The following is a 19,765-nucleotide window of genomic DNA, read 5'->3' on the forward strand; positions in this document are numbered from 1 at the left end:
ACCAATTACTCAAAACAACAGATAAAAAAGTCTTTCATGTACTACCCAGTTCTAAAAAATTAATTTGGGATGGCCGAACAAATTATGCAAACTTGTGCTTGGCATACAAAGTTACCCGTGGCTCTGTAGAAGGAGATGATTTTATATATATATATATATATATATATATATATATAAGAGATGAATAATGAAAATAATTTTAAAAAATGAGAGCAAATATCAGGGTTAAAAAAAAAAAAACACATGCCAATTGTTAATGGCTATTTGGTTTAATATGCTTTAATGTCTCTTTTCAACTGTAACTGAGTATCTCTGTAATTAAATGTGCTCTATAACTAAAGTTGCCTCGCCTTGCATAGGCACCAAAACTACTTTGTTAGGTTTAGGAGAGGATGATGGTTTGAGTGAAATGAATGTGTTAGTTAACTATCCATCCACCTCTGTAGACTATACAGATGCTTCATACAGATGCTTCGGGTGCGTCTTGTGTGTCAGTGTCTGTCGCCAAAGAGTTCAACAAGTGTAACCTATAACCTGGGAATCAGCAGATAAATAAATTCTACATCATTTTGTAACAAGTCAGCTGAAACATGCAAAAGCCTTAGTCCTTAAACGCTATGGGCTCCACAGCCTGGTGTGATTCATGACTGGACTGCAGCTTTGGCCAAAAACACAGAGAAGTGTACAGCAGACTTTTCCATTCCCCACCCAGTGGTGGTGGTCCTTTCATCTTGTACCCAGAGGCAACAGGTGGCATCACTATGGATACGGATATAACCAGATAATAACCAGACAGTGGTTTAAGTTTATTTTCAAAATAAAAGCTGTGTTCTGTTATAATTAGTTTAGCAGATAGCTATTGTCATCCCTGTCAAGGAAGCCAAAGCTAAATGACTGTTTCACTTTCATTCAGAATTATATTATATATGTTTTATCATCATTCTCAATATATTCCAAGGACCAACAGAGAGAAGAGAGGCCTCACACTGAAGTTAGAGCAAACAGTTATTAAACCCACAAGACTGGACTCCGGCACAGTTTTACATGCTTGAGTAATTGTTGCATACCAGACTTATGCAGAGGCACATATGGCTGGAGGAACCCAGACCTGAGCCAAACACTGCCCGGTTACCATGGAGCTGCTGCAAAATATTATGGAGACATATGTTAGTGAGGCCTTGTATTGTTATATAGTCCTTGTGAAAAGCGAGAGCGAGGCCGCAATATTCATTTCCTGCTTTGCCTCGGCTGCTGTGTAACTCCTGCACTGCACGGGAGAGGCGGTACAAGCCGGTACACTGCAGAAACACTCCACACAGTTTAGCAAAAGCAAGCAAAACTGGAAAACTTGTGAAATGACTTAAAATAAGATAAATTCTTATTATTTCTACACAGCTACATTAGCTGCCTTTAAGATACCTGACACTTGTTGGCAGATTGTTTCTGTTAACAGGCACTTCGCTGTAACCTTTACACACTTTGTGACTTTACACGCTTTACAGAGAATCTGCTGAATATCCAAGAACGTCCGAGCTGAACCGCAGATGGCAGCACGACAAAAGGAGTCCCAGTCCTGGAAGTGGCTACAATGATTCCAGCTCACTGTAACAGATAAACTCACTGATGATTTTTGCCTTGAAGAGGTAGAGTTTTATAATGCGGCCTTGACACAAGGTGATAGATGCTTCAGCTGCTTTATTTTCATTGGTTACTGTTGTGTGTGTGACCTTATATAACGATTCCACCTCCTCTGCAGTTGGACAGAAGCCGTGGGTGACTTGATGTTGATGTTCCTGAGCTTCCACTAGATGTCAGAGCAGTGCTGGAAATACTGTTGTCTGAACAACAGCAAAGGAGACACAAAAATTTGGTGTGGCTCCTTAAAAGCATATTCTAAATGCCAGAGGAAATTTAAACATTTCTAAATATACCAAGTGGGTCAGGATGAATTTAGGGGAGAATATTTCTGGGACAGCAGGTGAAATATCCAGACGATGACACAGAACAGTAAAAACAGTAAGACATAACGGAGGTCTCTGTGCATGAATGGAAATGTGTGTGTGTGTAAGTGCAATCCTGTATTCACGTGTCTGAGTGTGACGGGTTAATGTGCTGATATGTTTGAGGAGGATTATAGTTATTAATGTTATTATCAATAATAATCTAATGGCCACTTAAGTGGCAGAAAATATACCGTCAACTGCTTCAATCTTCAATTTGCATGTGAAGCAATTTTCCCTGTTTTTTTAATACTTTTATCGAATATCAAAACCTTTTGTCAGAGTTTTGTACGCTGGTCTCACAAAAAGAGAAAAATTAATGTTCCATCTTGGACTCTGGAAGACCGCAAGGGGCACTTTCACCACATTTCAGTCCGAGCAAGCGAGCAATAGATGAATAAATACAAAGATTTCAAAGATAGTCACATAATTGCATAAAGTCACTATAAATTCAGATAAACTCGTGGGGAAATTGAAGAGAAAGTTGGAGAAGGTTAAAATTTGTGTTTTCATTATAAATCACGTTCTCTCCTAGAACTGTTTCAGTGCTTCTTCTACTGGGGTTCAGGGTGTTAACGAATCCTAGAAATGTCAGGAAACAAGAGTTGGTTAAATTTTCTAAATCAATTATCAAAAATAAGTCTTAAATATTTATGCCTTGCAGACAAACAGTTCTCCACTGCCATCAGAGTGCTCAAGAGTAAACACCTCAGTATGGGTGCACTGTATTCTCAAACTTTGGTGCCCCGTATGTTTTGTCATGAGACACATGAGGTGGAATTCCCCCAAACCCAGCTTCAGGTTACCACTGTGGGCTTTTGCCAACAGAAATCTTTCTCTGCCATCTTTAAACATCTTGGCCTTCTAGGTACATAGCAATCTCATTTTTCATGAATCCACAGAGGCTGTTTTGACTTCATTCAAGTCCTGTTGACTCATCTTACTGTTCAGCTGCCAAAGAATTTGCAGATGCATCTCTGAATAGGAGCGTATGTGTTTGATGCTTGCGGAAATGTGAATGATGCACAGTAATGCCAGTGGTTTTTGAGCAGCAAGTGGAAAGGGAGGCTCCACGCTGCTGTGGTTTGGTCAGCCTTCCGAGTCTGTGCTTCATTAAACTGAGGTCATGCTCAAAGCCAGGGAGGAGGAGGAGGAGGAGGAGGAAGAGGAAGAAGGGGGGCGCACTGTAAGAAGTAAAACAGAGGGCAAACTGAAGCCAAAATGAATCACAGCAGTAGGACGAGGAGATGAGGATGTGGGGAAATCGTTCCTCGATGACTGTGAAAGTGACAGAGCACTGAGTCACAGAGGGACGCACCCGAGTGGAAGTGAGTCAGTGGGCTCCTGACACCGAGCTGCAAGCCAGCCTCGTGTCAAGCACAGTACCCACTCACTGCCCCAAGACTGAAGACAGTTGCCCGACTGTATGTAAACAGTTACTCATATAGAACTTTGGAGCTACAGGAGAACTTAAGGTGTCTTTGTGGAGGCGCCAGGCTTAGAGCTTTGATTCATCCCTGTGTTAGTTCAGGCTTATTCTGAATGTTAGCGAATTCTTTATGAGGAATAACCATAACCATAATGCAATATGAATACAAAACATTTAACAAATAACTAAAAACATATTAAAACTAACCAAGATGTGACATAAAGAACATTCTGAAAAACAACAACAACAACAACAAAGAAGGCATACAGACTCAGGAAATCATATTTAAATCAGAGCAAGGACATGGATCATTCAGTCATAGATTATAGGAAAATATTAGAGCCAAGGATAACATTGTTATAAAACATAATAGTTGAGCTGTTATAATGGACACGTACAAGCGATCCTATAGGCAGTATGGTAAGACGGGGCATTTTTTAACAGGTGAAAAGAGGACATGAATGGAATATTTCCATCTGGCTTTTCAGCTGTTTTTTTTTTTGCACTGGGCATTCCTGGTCTTTTGCTGGTCTTAGTTTAGACAGAAATTATCTGACGATCGTTAAAGGTCTCATATTCAAGCTCGCATTTGTATTTGGGGGTTCTACTAAAACAGGTTTACATGTTTTAATGTTAGATAGGAAAAAACAATGGTAGAGAGCAAGGTGGATTAAAGATGTTATCAGTGGGGATGGACAGTCGGCCTGCTGAAGGGCTGGAGGAGGTCAAACTATCAACAAATCCCCTTGTGACATCATAAGGGGAGCCAAATCCAAACAGCGTGTTTTCACACACATTTACTGCAAGGTGGAGCAGAATCAAAATAGAGATTGGCAGTCTGTGGGCTCACCAGGGGCACAAAATTATGTTGAGAAGAAGTTAAAAAGTGCATTTTGCATAGTATGGGATCTTTAATGGGCCCAGATCAAGGGAAGTGTTGTGATGGGGTCTTCTCATGCCCCACCAGACCGAAGCTCTGCCCCAGCCACACACACACACACAAGAAAACTCTTTAAAGCAAGATGCATGCTTTTGAAGTTGAAGTTGATGTTGTGTGGACAGTTGGAAAAGTGCATTGGAGAAAGACGGGATTCAACTAGCACATGTGTAACAGCACTGAAAATGTAATGGTGGGAAAAAATGTATAGAATCAGAAAAGCGTCATGGTCTATTGAGTTTGATGTTAAAAATGTTATTTAGTAAAGTTCATATGAAAATGACAGCAAGATAATTTCATACATGCTTGCCGTTACCCAAAGCAAACATTGGAGCTTTATTTAGCTAACCAAATAATACTGGCATGTTTAAATGTTTATTTATTTATTTATAAGACACAATCACACGTTAAATCATATTGCGGAACGTTGACCAGGCTTACACATATCTTATTTATCATTCACTATAAGTACTTTGAATGAGGGACCAGTTACTATTATCGTGGCAGTAGCCATTTTCTACCCTCTCCAGCCACTCCAGGGCCTCATATAAAACATATGGAGGGTGGTGTTTTGTTCAAGTTAAAGTTTTTGTCAGTGCATTTAAATAAAACTACATCATGGGAACTACAAACTTGATTTCACTCACCTCCAAACCTACAAAAACGATTAACTAAAGCACGTAGGTGTACGTTGAATTTTGCTAAGACTTTTTCTCTGCTGCCTTTCTCTCTGGCTCTCTGCTCACTGTCACAAAAAAGATCTCTGGAAAGACATTTTAAACTCAAACCAGCACATACTTCCGACACCGCAAATCACCACCAGTGTAGCCTCAGTGCTTTCTCACACACTCAAGCACACACACACGCACACACACACACCTTACAGCCGCCCACACTGAGCAGAGACAGGTTGCTGTGGTCAGGTCTGGCTGTGGAAACCAGAGATGAGAACATCCACCCAGTTTCAGGGTGTGTGGGAAGGATACAGGCAGGAGACTCTTTCATGACACCTGACTCATACCTTTAAACAGCTACTCCCAGCAATCACACTGGATCCAGTTACTGCTGTGGACAATGGCAGACTGGCAGAAGGCACGGCATCTTATTCATTCACAGCTACTTTTATGCTCTACCAAGGACAGATTCGTCATGTTGTTGTTACAGTCCATGTCTATTTGAACAGTTTGTTTAATACGTTAATCAGACTCAGAATTCCCTGAAGGGTTCACTCATACTAGTCCTTCAGAAGAAAGTTGTTCAAATGAAAACAGCTGACAACATACGCGGTTCTGACTGGCTGTAGGGCGTCCATTAAAAAGTAATACAGAACATTTGCTAAGTGTGAAACTGCCCGGCAGTGCGTGTCGTCCTGCAGGTCCTCATCCTCTGAACACCACAGGAAGGAGACTGGAACATGCAAGCTGCAGAGAGTTTGTATCACTCGTCACTCTCGTGTCTTTGAACCAATAGAGATCATCACTCATGCAAGAGAGCTTGCGATCTTTTGTGGGCTTTTTGTCGGCAACTTGGCATGTAAGTGACCATCTGATGTCCCACATTCAACTCGCCACTTCAAGGCAATACAAGATAGTATTGTTGCACGTGGCCTAGCATTTCTTGGTTCAAATCTGGATATTGATTTGGGCACAATGACATGACTGGTTAGGTAGCTAGTGTTGGTGTTATACATACTGAGTCAAAGGGTTCTCTGAGCTGAGCAGACCAGAAATAGTCTCAGTCACATCTAAGGTTTGTCCTATATACTGGAGTACAGAGTTTTCATTGCGTAAGAGCCTTTATGAGATGGTGATGATTTTCCAAGGTATTAGTCAAACCCTCAGGTGTGACCAGAGTTAGGGCTTTTGAAAAAGATTAACGCTACATTTTATAGGGGTACAGACGATGGACAATATCCCATCCATCGTCTGTACCCCTTATCCTTCAGGGTCACAAGGGGCTGGAGCCAGTCCCAGCTGATTTTTGGGAGAGGCGGTGTACACCCTGGACTGGTCACCAGTCAACCACGTTCACACTCAGTCTTGAAATGATCCTCCTGGAACCTTCTTGCTGTGAGGCAACAGTGCTCACCACCACAACACCGTGCTGCCCATGAAAGTATTAATGGTCTTATTTTCTTTCCTTCTTTGGCAAGTGTCAAGTCCACTGTCATGATAATTTAGCTTTAACACCACAACTAAGACCTTAATGTAATATAACCATCTCAGGGCAGCTGAATTGATTGATTGATGATTTTGTGTGGCAGTAATGTTACACAAACATGAGTAGTGTTAATAACTAGCTAGTTGGTTACTTTATCAGGTCAGGTGTTTGTGAGTATGCATGTGTGTACTGGTATATTGTGACACCCCCAGTGAGGAGTCGGTCAGTGATGGTATACAATAGTCAATACAATGGGTTTTTCAGAACTTGTGAATTACCACAACTGCTGAGGTCATTCAGCATACAGGCTTAAATGTGCACAAAAATAGATTAGCCACAGATAAAAAGACAGATACACGCACAGGTATGCACACACACAATCAAATGCATGATCCCTTCCAGGCTTATGCCTGGCGGAGATCCTCCGGGCCATGATAAATCATCTGAAACATTTCCCATTCTTGTATCTTTTTTCACTCCCAAGCATTCTTTTTCCACAGTTCATATTTCTGTCAGGAGGTAAGAATGCATAGAGGGGCAGCCTGGGACTGATGACAGGAAGTGAAGGAGGAAGCAGTAGTCACTCACGCAACCCTGCCGCTTTGCTGCTGCAAGGCGCCAGGTACCCTCCGGCATGAAAGCTGCAAAGTGTGTGTGATAAACAGGGACACCAGAGGGGAGCAGAGGGTCAGCGTAACATCACCTGATTTCCAGTATGGTGATATCACCTCAGGCTGGAAATTAGCATTTACAGGATATTTACTTCTTTCCATGACCACATTCTTTCACTAACCTTAACTGAGTGGTTTTCATTGCCTTTACTTAACCATATTGTCTTTTTGATGAGGGAGAGATAGAGAGCTGAGGCTGCACAGGCACAAGAATGTAAGAAACAGCAAGCATTAAAGCAGAATCGTTATTTTTAATTAACTTATTTATAGCCAGCAATCGTGGAACTGCCAAAATATGGCTCTTAAATGTTCATCGAGACGGGTGGTGAGAAATTCAAACCTTTTTTCTACATGACTACGTTGTCGTGTGTAAAAATCACTATGTGAGGGTGTTTGTTTGTTTCTTTTTGGCTGACATAAAGCACGACGTGCTGCACCAAGATGTGTGATTGTGAGGGGCAGTGCGGTCGTCACTGCGCGCTGACACAGGGATACTCAGCTTCAGTGTATGGCAACAATGATGAAAAAGAGGCTGCTGAACCGACAACTTATGGATGAGATCATTGAGAATCACAGAGCTGACACCAAATCCTTACACAGAGAACACAATGTGCAGCCAATGAGTAATAACACCCTGCACATGTCCAGATCAATCATGATACATGCGATGCGGACAGACGCACTGACCAGGAGAGAGACACACATTTAAAATTGCCTGTCTTCTTCCAGGGGACCGTCTCTGCAGTGCAGCTTGTCTTATAATTACTCAGTCCTGTATAGCTATACTTAAAATTATTCCACCCTCATTAGAAATTAGGTGTAGTGACAAAATGTACAAACTCTCAACTGTGTTCAATGAACAAGTCAAACAAGAACAATTTAGATTGCTCAATACAACTAATATTACTCAAAAGTCAATACAAAATGCCAAATTTTAGGACTACTGCGGCCTCCTGAACAGAATCCCTCGAGAGACTGCAAAAGACCTGCAGTAAGACTTGGTGGCAGAAGGCACTGAGGTTTCAGTTTCTACAGTAAGGTGCACACTAAATGCTGAAGGCCTCCATGCCCAAACTCCAAGAAGTAGACCACTACTGACCCAAAAGCACAAGACAAGTCGGCTCCAATATGCTCAAAACCATATAAATTAGCCACAGAAGTTTTGGGACTCTGTTCTGTGGAGTGATGAAAGAAAACTGGAACTTTTCAGGTCCATGAATCAACGGTGTGTCTGGAGGAGAAAGAATGAGGCGAAGCATGGCGGTGATGCTCCTCACGCCATCTGTGAGGAAGCTGAAGCTTGGGCGTCGCTAAACCTTCAAACAAGACAATGATTCCAAGCACATCTTAAAAAGTCCACCTAGGCTTGGCTTCATTCCCGGAGGATACTAGAGTGGACGTCACAGTCACCTGACTTGAATCCCACAGAAAATCTCTGGTGGGATTTGAAAAAGACAGTTGCAGCATGCCAACCTAAGAATCTTAGAGAGCAGGAGGATATTGCCCAAGATTCTTTAGGAATGCTGTCAGAACCTGGTGTCTGGCGATACATTACATTTGCAGCAGGCCATAACAGCAAAAGGGTGCTCTAATAAGTACTAAAGATGCTTGTCTTAAGAGGTTGAATAATTTGCAGTAGTCATTAAAAGTGGCATATTGTGTAAAACTTGGAGAAACCATCTATAATATTAGTTGTGTTGAGCACAGTTCAAAGCTTGTAAATTTTGCCAATACACCTAATTTGCAATGGGGGTTGAATAAATTTGAGTGCCACTGTAGATGAGTGCTTCCAAAGGCTTTGCATCACGACGTAATCATTTCCACTGAATATAAACTTACTGGGTAAGTGGCTGGGGAATTCCAGGCACTGCCCAAAGCCTGGAGCTCAGTCAGGACCTAAGAGATACACTTACAAGGGAAAACAAATTACTCCATTAACACTCCGACTGCCCAGCCACGAAAGACGCCACAAAAGACTGGATTTACAAGTACACAGCATGGGACAATTTAGCTTTCATCAGCAGTCCCAAACAAACTCCGCCGGGAACTGAAGACCAACCATCTACGGCTCATGGCAGCGAAATTCGAGAAGAACTAATTCAACGACAAAAGAAAAGACTCACAGCTCACTGTACTATCATGACCTATACCATATTCTGTTCTGTTTCATGTGTATTTTGTTGCTTGGATTTTTGGGTCTACATTTATTTGTACTGTTCTGCGTGAACAACAACACACTATATTATCAGCAGGTTTTACAGCAGAATAAAAGACTCTAGAGGTGCTGTATATAATGGTCCGTCGGGTTATTAAGACACATTATTGTTGTTGTGAAACTGCAGTGCTGTGAATTTATTCACATTTGAGGTAGTTAGATAAATGATGTTTCCTCTATTTGGTATTAATGGGAATTGTTATGTGTAAATGTTATGGCCTGGACTTCATCAACACCCACCTGGAACAGGAGCTAATGCAGCACAGTTGCAGCTCCTTAGTGGAGGACTACTTCAGTGATGTGAAGCAGGGCCGCTCTCAGGACAGAACCAGACAGCCACATGGATACTTGGCTGGCACAGCCACAGCCATGATTGTTCTCAGGTCATTCCCTGCAGTGAGCAGTTTGTCTCTGAGCGTAAACAATAAGGACATAAACCTCCATAATTGATATACGATTGCTTGCCAGCCAATCATTCTTTATTATAAAGCCACAATGTGTACTATTATTTATCATGTTTTGTCTTAAACATAATATACATACAGTAGGCACACTTATTATCATATTATAGAGCAGTGAAAAGGATTCATTATTTTTTGTCTTAAGAATCAAGCATTAAATGTATCACTTTATTCATTTCTGTAAAATATTCTGTTAATGTAAAGAAGATTCCAGTCTCACTCTAAACTGTTATCTCAGAAATGAAGAGTTCAGCTTGATTTTCACAAATATTTATGAACCTTTACTAATATTTTTTTACAGTTGTTAATACCCACAGACTTGAATTAAGAAATATTTACCGTCCACATTCCTCTGTCCTAGTTGTGGTGCTTAACCAACTAACATACAGATCCATCAGAGACACAGAGCTATATAGTGATTAATCTTGTCAATGCTTATTATCCATTTAAAACAATTGCAGAATTGCTGCTGCTGTGATACCAGGAAAAGGAAGAAGCTCGAAAAAATTACAGCTATTTCCTAACGCGGAGATGGTCTCTTCCAGGGTGGAGTTGCCTCGTTTTTTTGGCTGCTGTGAGAGCTTTTGTAAGTGGGCGAGGATATTACGTACAAATCCTACTGCCGAGATCATTTCTAATGATAGTATCTAAATCTTTTGACATCTGCAGAGGCTCTCAGCTTGTTCCTCTCCCAAAAATTCAGGTTTCAGGATAGATATGTGCTGACAATGTAATTGAATCTCCCACAGATTTGTGCAGTCCCATGTCTGCACTTAGAGGAAAGATGTAGACCTCCACCTCTGACCTCTTTTATTCCAACTGCATAGTGCCAGAGATTGACAAAATAATTTCATCTTTACCAATAACTATACTTTCAAAGAGTTTGATGTTTTATTTTTATCTACCTATGAATTATTATTTGGTTGTTGTGGGGGCTATTGTCTTTTGCAGCTGGTGTTTTTAATATATCCTTTAGTTGCTGCATTTATTTTTCTATGTAATAGAATTTATGTTGCAAACAGCCTCTGTTTGAACTCAAGTGGCAACAGGACTGATATGAGCATATGAACAGGAAACATTTTTCTATCATGGCTTTCAAGGTGCTGAAGTATTTAAAATATACAGCATATAACTGCCTGGTGCAAACACATATAAACATAAAACAAAACAAAAAAATTAGTCAGCAGTTTGGTTGTTGTGAATGTGGGGAATGGGAGGAAGAGAGAAGCCAGGGGAGTGATTGTCTCACTACCTCTTCTCTGGAGATGTCCGGATGTAGCACTTCCTGACACAAGAAGTGGGATATTTAGGTTATTTACTCAAGAGGTCTGGGGAAGTGCCTGTCTGGAGTGTGTATATGGTATGTGTTAAGGGAGGTGAATGGGGTGGTAGTGCGGTATATTCCACAAAGTTTGTTTATCATGGGGTGCCACTAAAAATCCTGCTCAGTGTTCTGCTCGTCTGTTACGACAGGACTCACAGCATGAACGGACTTTCTCTTTCTAGCATCGTGTCTGTCCTCAACATGCAGATAAAAACGTAGTTTGGACGGACATTTTTCAGCATCACAATCACCTTTATTGGCCAAGTATATGTATGATAAAAGGAAGATAAATAGAATTAGACACACATCTACAACAAAAGGTGGAAAAAGATAGGTTAACATCAACATTGAACTATAATCTACATAAAAGTAGGTGAGAAAATAGATAAACAGCCTGTAGGAATGATGTGTGTGAATGAATAGGTGAACGTGAATGTTGTGTAAAAGAGTGGTTGGAATGACTTTAAAAGGCACAAGCACAGACCTTTTGCCATTTACCATACATGAATATACACTACTCACAAAAAGTTAGGGATATTCGACTTTCAGGTGAAATTTATCATGAAAGTAGAAGCATGCAATGGTAATTTCTTCATTTTAAACAATTTATTGAAAGAAAATCTAACAACAGTGGTAGGTATACCACAACAAAAAATGTCTCAATAAATTGGGATGTGGCCAAAGGACGTCCACTCCTCTCCTTTCTGTGACTCTTCCAGTCTCTGTATCACTGTTCCAACCTCCTGATGACACTCTGTGACCCTCTAAGCTCAGTGAACACCTCCGTCTGAGGACTTCCTGCCTCGCAATGGCGAGGTGCTGTTGATCAATTGTTAGGTGGTCTCATGATGTCAGAATGTGAACAGCAGGATGAGGAGGACTGTTTAAATACCAATTCTAACTGAAGCAGGAAATGTATTGGTGGATTCATGGATCAAACCTGTGGTGAATTTTGCTGTTAAGCTTCTTGTTAGAGAACAGCAGCTGGTGCAGAAAGTACTGAAACACTGAACAGTTGGACATGTGCATTCAAAAGTTTAGAGAAGGTCACATTAAGTTCACCTGGAAAGGTTAGAATGCATTTTAGGTTCATCCTGAAATTTCACCCGAAAGCCGAATATCCCTAACTTTTTGTGAGTAGTGTATGTACACAATGAAGAGAGACATACAGTGTCTATTGACAAGTTGAATGCAATTTTGAGAAGGTGCAGAGTGCACTGAGTACTCTATTATTGTACATTGTTATGTACATGCTAAATAAAAGGTGTATTTTGAGTAAAATACGTCATGTAAAACATAATTTTTTAATGTTACATTGTTATTGACACTACATAATTGTTCATAGTATGTGCAAAGAATCTTATTCTTGTAGTCTCCATCAGAGGGCAGAAGTAGGAACAGGTTATATCCAGGGTGTGAATGGTTTGCTGTGATGTTTCCTGCCCGTTTCCTGCCTGAGAGTAGAATTTTTTTATTAATGTGCCAACTAAGAGGACTCGTAGCTGTGTAAATGCCATATACACATATACATGCTAGCAGTGTGCTCTGGGAGTGGCAATATCATTTCATCAGTTAGTTGGTCTTTTGGACATTTTAATCCAGACTGATATATTGCCTTGAACATTTGGACAGATATTCTTAGCCCCCCGAGGACGACTGGTAATCTCTGAATAATTTGGTTGAGGTTCACGCTAACAGGCAGGGACTATTTTCACCAGGGGAGGAGAACTGCTGACCTGACCAGAGGATATTTGTCAGTTAATGGAAGGAAGACAGCTCCTGAACACAACCCACACTGTAGCAGAGCCAGAGCTAGAAGGTTCTAGGAAACCCTATATACTTTATATATACACAATATACAATGGAGGAAATAATTATTTGATCCCCTGCTGATTTTGTAAGTTTACCCCCTTATAAAGACATGACCAGTCCATCATTTTTATGGTTGGTTTATTTTAACAGAGAGAGAGAGACAGAATATCAAAAAAAATCCAGAAAAAAACATTAAATAAAAGGTTATAAATCAATTTGTATTTGATTGAATGAAATAAGTATTTGATTCCCAAGCAAAACATGACTTAGTACTTGGTGGAGAAACTCTTGTTGGCAAGCACAGAGGTCAGATTCTTGTAGTTTGTCACCAGGTTTGCGCACATCTCAGGAGGGATTTTGGTCCACTCCTCTTTACAGATGCTCTCCAAATCTGAAGGTTTCGAGGCTGTCGCTTGGCAACTCGAAGTTTCAGCTCCCTCCACAGATTTTCTATGGGATTAAGGTCCAGAGACTGGCTGGGCCACTCCAGGACCTTAATGTGCTTCTTCTTGAGCCACTCCTTTGTTGCCTTGGCCGTATGTTTTGGGTCATTGTCATGCTGGAAGACCCATCTTCAGTGCTCTGGCTGAGGCCAGGAGGTTCTCATCCAAGATTCTACAGTACATGGCCCCGTTCATCTGCCCCTCAATGCGGTGAAGTCTTCCTGTACCCTTAGCAGAATGTTTCCACCTCCATGTTTCACAGTGGGGATGGTGTTCTTGGGGTTAAATTCAGCATTTCTCTGTCTCCAAACACGGCGAGTCGAGTTGATGCCAAAGAGCTCAATTTTGGTCTCATCTGACCACATCACATTCTCTCAAGCCTTCTCTGAATCATTCAGGTGTTCACTGGAAAACTTCAGACGGGCCTGTACATGTGCCTTCTTAAGCAGGGGGACCTTGAGGGAAACTGCAGGATCTCAATCCATTACGGCAAAGTGTGTTACCAATGGTTTTCTTGGTGACTGTGGGTTAGGGTTAGGGTTAGGTGTCCCAGCTCCCTTGAGATCATTAACGAGCCCCTCCAGTGTAATTCTGGGCTGATCTCTCACCTTTCTCAGAATCATCTGTACCCCACGAGGGGAGATCTTGCATGGAGCTCCAGAGTGAGGGCAATTGACTGTTATCTTGTATTGCTTCCATTTTCTAGTTATTGCACCAACAGTGGTCTCTTTCTCACAAAGCTTCTTGCTGATGGTCTTGTAGCCCATTACAGCCTTGTGCAGGTCTACAATCTTGTCCCTGACATCCTTTGACAGCTCTTTGCTCTTGCCCATGGTGGTGGAGAGGTTTGAATGGAAGAGACTGATTCTGTGACAGGTGTCTTTTATACACATAACGAGTTGAGATTAGGAGTATTTGCCTAAAAGGACAGGACTAATTTGTGTGACTCCTGGGCACATAACCGGTCTGTGGGGGGTCGGAATTCTTGCAGGTTGGTAGGGGATCAAATACTTATTTCACTCAATCAAATACAAATTAATTTATAGCCTATATTTAATGTTTTTTCTGGATATTCTGTTTCTCTCTGTTAAAATAAACCTACCATAAAAATTATGGACTGGTCATGTCTTTATAAGGGGTAAACTTACAAAATCAGCAGGGGATCAAATAATTATTTCCCCCACTATATGTTGGTGTACACTGCATAACTGCAGTTAATGGAACCCTTGGTATTGCACGTAAAAATTGACAGCAGTAATGCACACAGGTGACAAACAGTGATGTCAACATCAATATTGCCTATATCACCATTAACAGAATCAACCTATGAAAAGTTGTAGGTCCCGAAAACATACCAGGTTGCTTGCTCAGAATATGAGTACACCAACTAACATGTCCTGAAACTTTTAATAAAACACAGAGGCAGGCTGTTGTCCCCTCATGCCACCACCATTATCCCAGTGCAGATGGAATCTACAATGTGGCGTCCCAGTGACGACAGCCTGTAGCAACTCAGGGGAGTTTCTCCCCTTCGCCACTGTCTAATGCCTGATGCTTATTCATGTGGGAATTCTTGAATCGTTGGGTCTCTCACAAAACTTGGTCTAAACCTGCTCTTTATGGAAAGCATCTTGAGATGACATTAGTTATGAAGTGGCACAGAAAAAAAAAAAATTCATGATGATGTGCTTTAAGAGACTGGTCAAGGACCACACAACCTCTATGCTCTTCACTTCACTAGACAGTTTGCATAGTGTTTAAAGCACTCAGTCCACCTGAGCCTGATTCATGAGTGGAGGTATGGACTCGAGTTGCATGACTTGGGCTCAAGTCAGGCTTGAGCCATGAATATGCTACTCTAGCAATAAAAACAAAGCTCTGCATACACATGTTTAAGTTGTTTAAGTTTCCTCATGATGATGCATGAAACATCTAGGCACTTTATAATTTCATACAAAAAAGTTAATGCTCTCATTAGTATTAGGCAGGTTGGTCAGCAACAGGCGATCAGTTAGGGAATGAGTGCTGGAGAGTATTACACCAGGAAGTGAAGAACTGGCAGTGAAGGCTTAAATACTGGCTTGATGAGTGATCAGGAGCAGGTGAGTGGAACAGGTGGTGGGAGTTGGCTGAGTGGTGGGCGTGGATGGCAGGTGAGTGGAAAAATACTGAGAGGAGGGTTAACCAGAAGACTGACTGTGACAATCAGACTCAACCAATATTGCTACTCTGATATTAAACAATAGGAATTGCTAATTGTTACATGCTGTACCTGCATCAAATACTTATTTCACTCAATCAAATACAAATTAATTTATAGCCTTTATTTAATGTTTTTTTTTGTGGATTTTTTTTTGATATTCTGTCTCTCTCTGTTAAAATAAACCTACCATAAAAATTATGGACTGGTCATGTCTTTATAAAGGGGGTAAACTTACAAAATCAGCAGGGGATCAAATAATTATTTCCCCCACTGTATGTTGGCGTACACTGCATAACTGCAGCTAATGGAACCCTTGGTATTGCACATAAAAATTGACAGCAGAAATGCACACAGGTGACAAACAGTGATGTCAACATCAAGCACAGAGGTCAGACGTTTCTTGTAATTGGTCACCAGGTTTGTGCACATCTCAGGAGGGATTTTGGTTCACTCCTCTTTACAGATGCTCTCCAAATCTGAAGGTTTCGAGGCTGTCGCTTGGCAACTCGAAGTTTCAGCTCCCTCCACAGATTTTCTATGGGATTAAGGTCCGGAGACTGGCTGGGCCACTCCAGGACCTTAATGTGCTTCTTCTTGAGCCACTCCTTTGTTGCCTTGGCCGTATGTTTTGGGTCATTGTCATGCTGGAAGACCCATCTTCAGTGCTCTGGCTGAGGCCAGGAGGTTCTCAACCAAGATTCTACAGTACATGGCCCCGTTCATCTGCCCCTCAATGCGGTGAAGTCTTCCTGTACCCTTAGCAGAATGTTTCCACCTCCATGTTTCACAGTGGGGATGGTGTTCTTGGGGTTAAATTCAGCATTTCTCTGTCTCCAAACACGGCGAGTCAAGTTGATGCCAAAGAGCTCAATTTTGGTCTCATCTGACCACATCACATTCTCTCAAGCCTTCTCTGAATCATTCAGGTGTTCACTGGAAAACTTCAGACGGGCCTGTACATGTGCCTTCTTAAGCAGGGGGACCTTGCGGGAAACTGCAGGATCTCAATCCATTACGGCAAAGTGTGTTACCAATGGTTTTCTTGGTGACTGTGGGTTAGGGTTAGGGTTAGGTGTCCCAGCTCCCTTGAGATCATTAACGAGCCCCTCCAGTGTAATTCTGGGCTGATCTCTCACATTTCTCAGAATCATCTGTACCCCACGAGGTGAGATCTTGCATGGAGCTCCAGAGCGAGGGCGATTGACTGTTATCTTGTATTGCTTCCATTTTCTAATTATTGCACCAACAGTGGTCTCTTTGTCACTAAGCTTCTTGCAGCCCATTACAGCCTTGTGCAGGTCTACAATCTTGTCCCTGACGTCCTTTGACAGCTCTTTGCTCTTGTCCATGGTGGTGGAGAGGTTTGAATGGAAGAGACTGATTCTGTGACAGGTGTCTTTTATACACATAACGAGTTGAGATTAGGAGTACTTGCCTAAAAGGACAGGACTAATTTGTGTGACTCCTGGGCACATAACTGGTCTGTGGGGGTTGGAATTCTTGCAGGTTGGTAGGGGATCAAATACTTATTTCACTCAATCAAATACAAATTAATTTATAGCCTTTATTTAATGTTTTTTCTGGATATTCTGTCTCTCTGTTAAAATAAACCTACCATAAAAATTATGGACTGGTCATGTCTTTATAAGAGGGTAAACTTACAAAATCAGCAGGGGATCAAATAATTATTTCCCCCACTGTATGTTGGCATACACTGCATAACTGCACTTAATGGAACCCTTGGTATTTCACATAAAAATTGACAGCAGTAATGCACACAGGTGACAAACAGTGATGTCAACATCAATATTGCCTATATCACCATTAACAGAATCAACCCATGAAAAGTTGTAGGTCCCGAAAACATACCAGGTTGCTTGCTCAGAATATGAGTACACCAACTAACATGTCCTGAAACTTTTAATAAAACACAGAGGCAGGCTGTTGTCCCCTCATGCCACCACCATTATCCCAGTGCAGATGGAATCTACAATGTGGCGTCCCAAGGACTACAGCCTGTAGCAACTCAGGGGAGTTTCTCCCCTTCGCCACTGTCTAATGCCTGATATTTATTCATGTGGGAATTCTTGAATCGTTGGGTCTCTCACAAAGCTTGGTCTAAACCTCCTCTTTACGGAAAGCATCTTGAGATGACATTAGTTATGAAGTGGCACAAAAAAATAAAAAAAATCATGATGTGCTTTAAGAGACTGGTCAAGGACCACACAACCTCCATGCTCTTCACTTCACTAGACAGTTTGCATAGTGTTCACAGCACTCAGTCCACCTGAGCCTGATTCATGAGTGGAGGTATGAACTCAAGTTGCATGACTTGGGCTCAAGTCAGGCTTGAGCCATGAATATGCTACTCTAGCAATAAAAACAAAGCTCTGCATACACATGTTTAAGTTGTTTAAGTTTCCTCATGATGATGCATGAAACATCTAGGCACTTTATAATTTCATACAAAAAAGTTAATGCTCTCATTAGTATTCGGCAGGTTGGTCAGCAACAGGCAATCAGTTAGGGAATGAGTGCTGGAGAGTATTACACCAGGAAGTGAAGAACTGGCAGTGAAGGCTTAAATACTGGCTTGATGAGTGATCAGGAGCAGGTGAGTGGAACAGGTGGTGGGAGTTGGCTGAGTGGTGGGCGTGGATGGCAGGTGAGTGGAAAAATACTGAGAGGAGGGTTAACCAGAAGACTGACAGTGACAATCAGACTCTCAACCAATACTGCTACTCTGATATTAAACAATAGGGATTGCTAATTGTTACATGCTGTACCTGCATCAAATACTTATTTCACTCAATCAAATACAAATTAATTTATAGCCTTTATTTAATGTTTTTTTATGGATTCTTTTTGATATTCTGTCTCTCTGTTAAAATAAACCTACCATAAAAATGATGGACTGGTCATGTCTTTATAAGGGGGTAAACTTACAAAATCAGCAGGGGGTCAAATAATTGTTTCCCCCACTGTATGTTGGCGTACACTGCATAACTGCAGCTAATGGAACCCTTGGTATTGCACATAAAAATTGACAGCAGAAATGCACACAGGTGACAAACAGTGATGTCAACATCAAGCACAGAGGTCAGACGTTTCTTGCAGTTGGTCACCAGGTTTGCGCACATCTCAGGAGGGGTTTTGGTCCACTCCTCTTTATAGATGCTCTCCAAATCTGAAGGTTTCGAGGCTGTCGCTTAGCAACTCGAAGTTTCAGCTCCCTCCACAGATTTTCTATGGGATTAAGGTCTGGAGACTGGCTGGGCCACTCCAGGAGCTTAATGTGCCTTCTTCTTGAGCCACTCCTTTGTTGCCTTGGCCGTATGTTTTGGGTCATTGTCATGCTGGAAGACCCATCTTCAGTGCTCTGGCTGAGGCCAGGAGGTTCTCAACAAAGATTCTACAGTACATGGCCCCGTTCATCTGCCCCTCAATGCGGTGAAGTCTTCCTGTACCCTTAGCAGAGAAACAGCCCCAAAGCAGAATGTTTCCACCTCCATGTTTGACAGTGGGGATGGTGTTCTTGGGGTCAAATTCAGCATTTTTCTGTCTCCAAACACGGCGAGTCGAGTTGATGCCATTGGCAAACTTCAGACGGGCCTGTACATGTGCCTTCTTAAGCAGGGGGACCTTGGGGGCACCGCAGGATCTCAATCCATTACGGCAAAGTGTGTTACCAATGGTTTTCTTGGTGACTGTGGGTTAGGGTTAGGGTTAGGTGTCCCAGCTCCCTTGAGATCATTAACGAGCCCCTCCAGTGTAATTCTGGGCTAATCTCTCACCTTTCTCAGAATCATCTGTACCCCACGAGGTGAGATCTTGCATGGAGCTCCAGAGCGAGGGCGATTGACTGTTATCTTGTATTGCTTCCATTTTCTAATTATTGCACCAACAGTGGTCTCTTTCTCACCAAGCTTCTTGCTGATGGTCTTGTAGCCCATTCCAGCCTTGTGCAGGTCTACAATCTTGTCCCTGACGTCCTTTGACAGCTCTTTGCTCTTGCCCATGGTGGTGGAGAGGTTTGAATGGAAGAGACTGATTCTGTGACAGGTGTCTTTTATACACATAACGAGTTGAGATTAGGAGTACTTGCCTAAA

Source organism: Pempheris klunzingeri, chromosome 22, assembly GCF_042242105.1.
Source record: "Pempheris klunzingeri isolate RE-2024b chromosome 22, fPemKlu1.hap1, whole genome shotgun sequence".
Lineage (NCBI taxonomy): Eukaryota > Metazoa > Chordata > Actinopteri > Acropomatiformes > Pempheridae > Pempheris > Pempheris klunzingeri.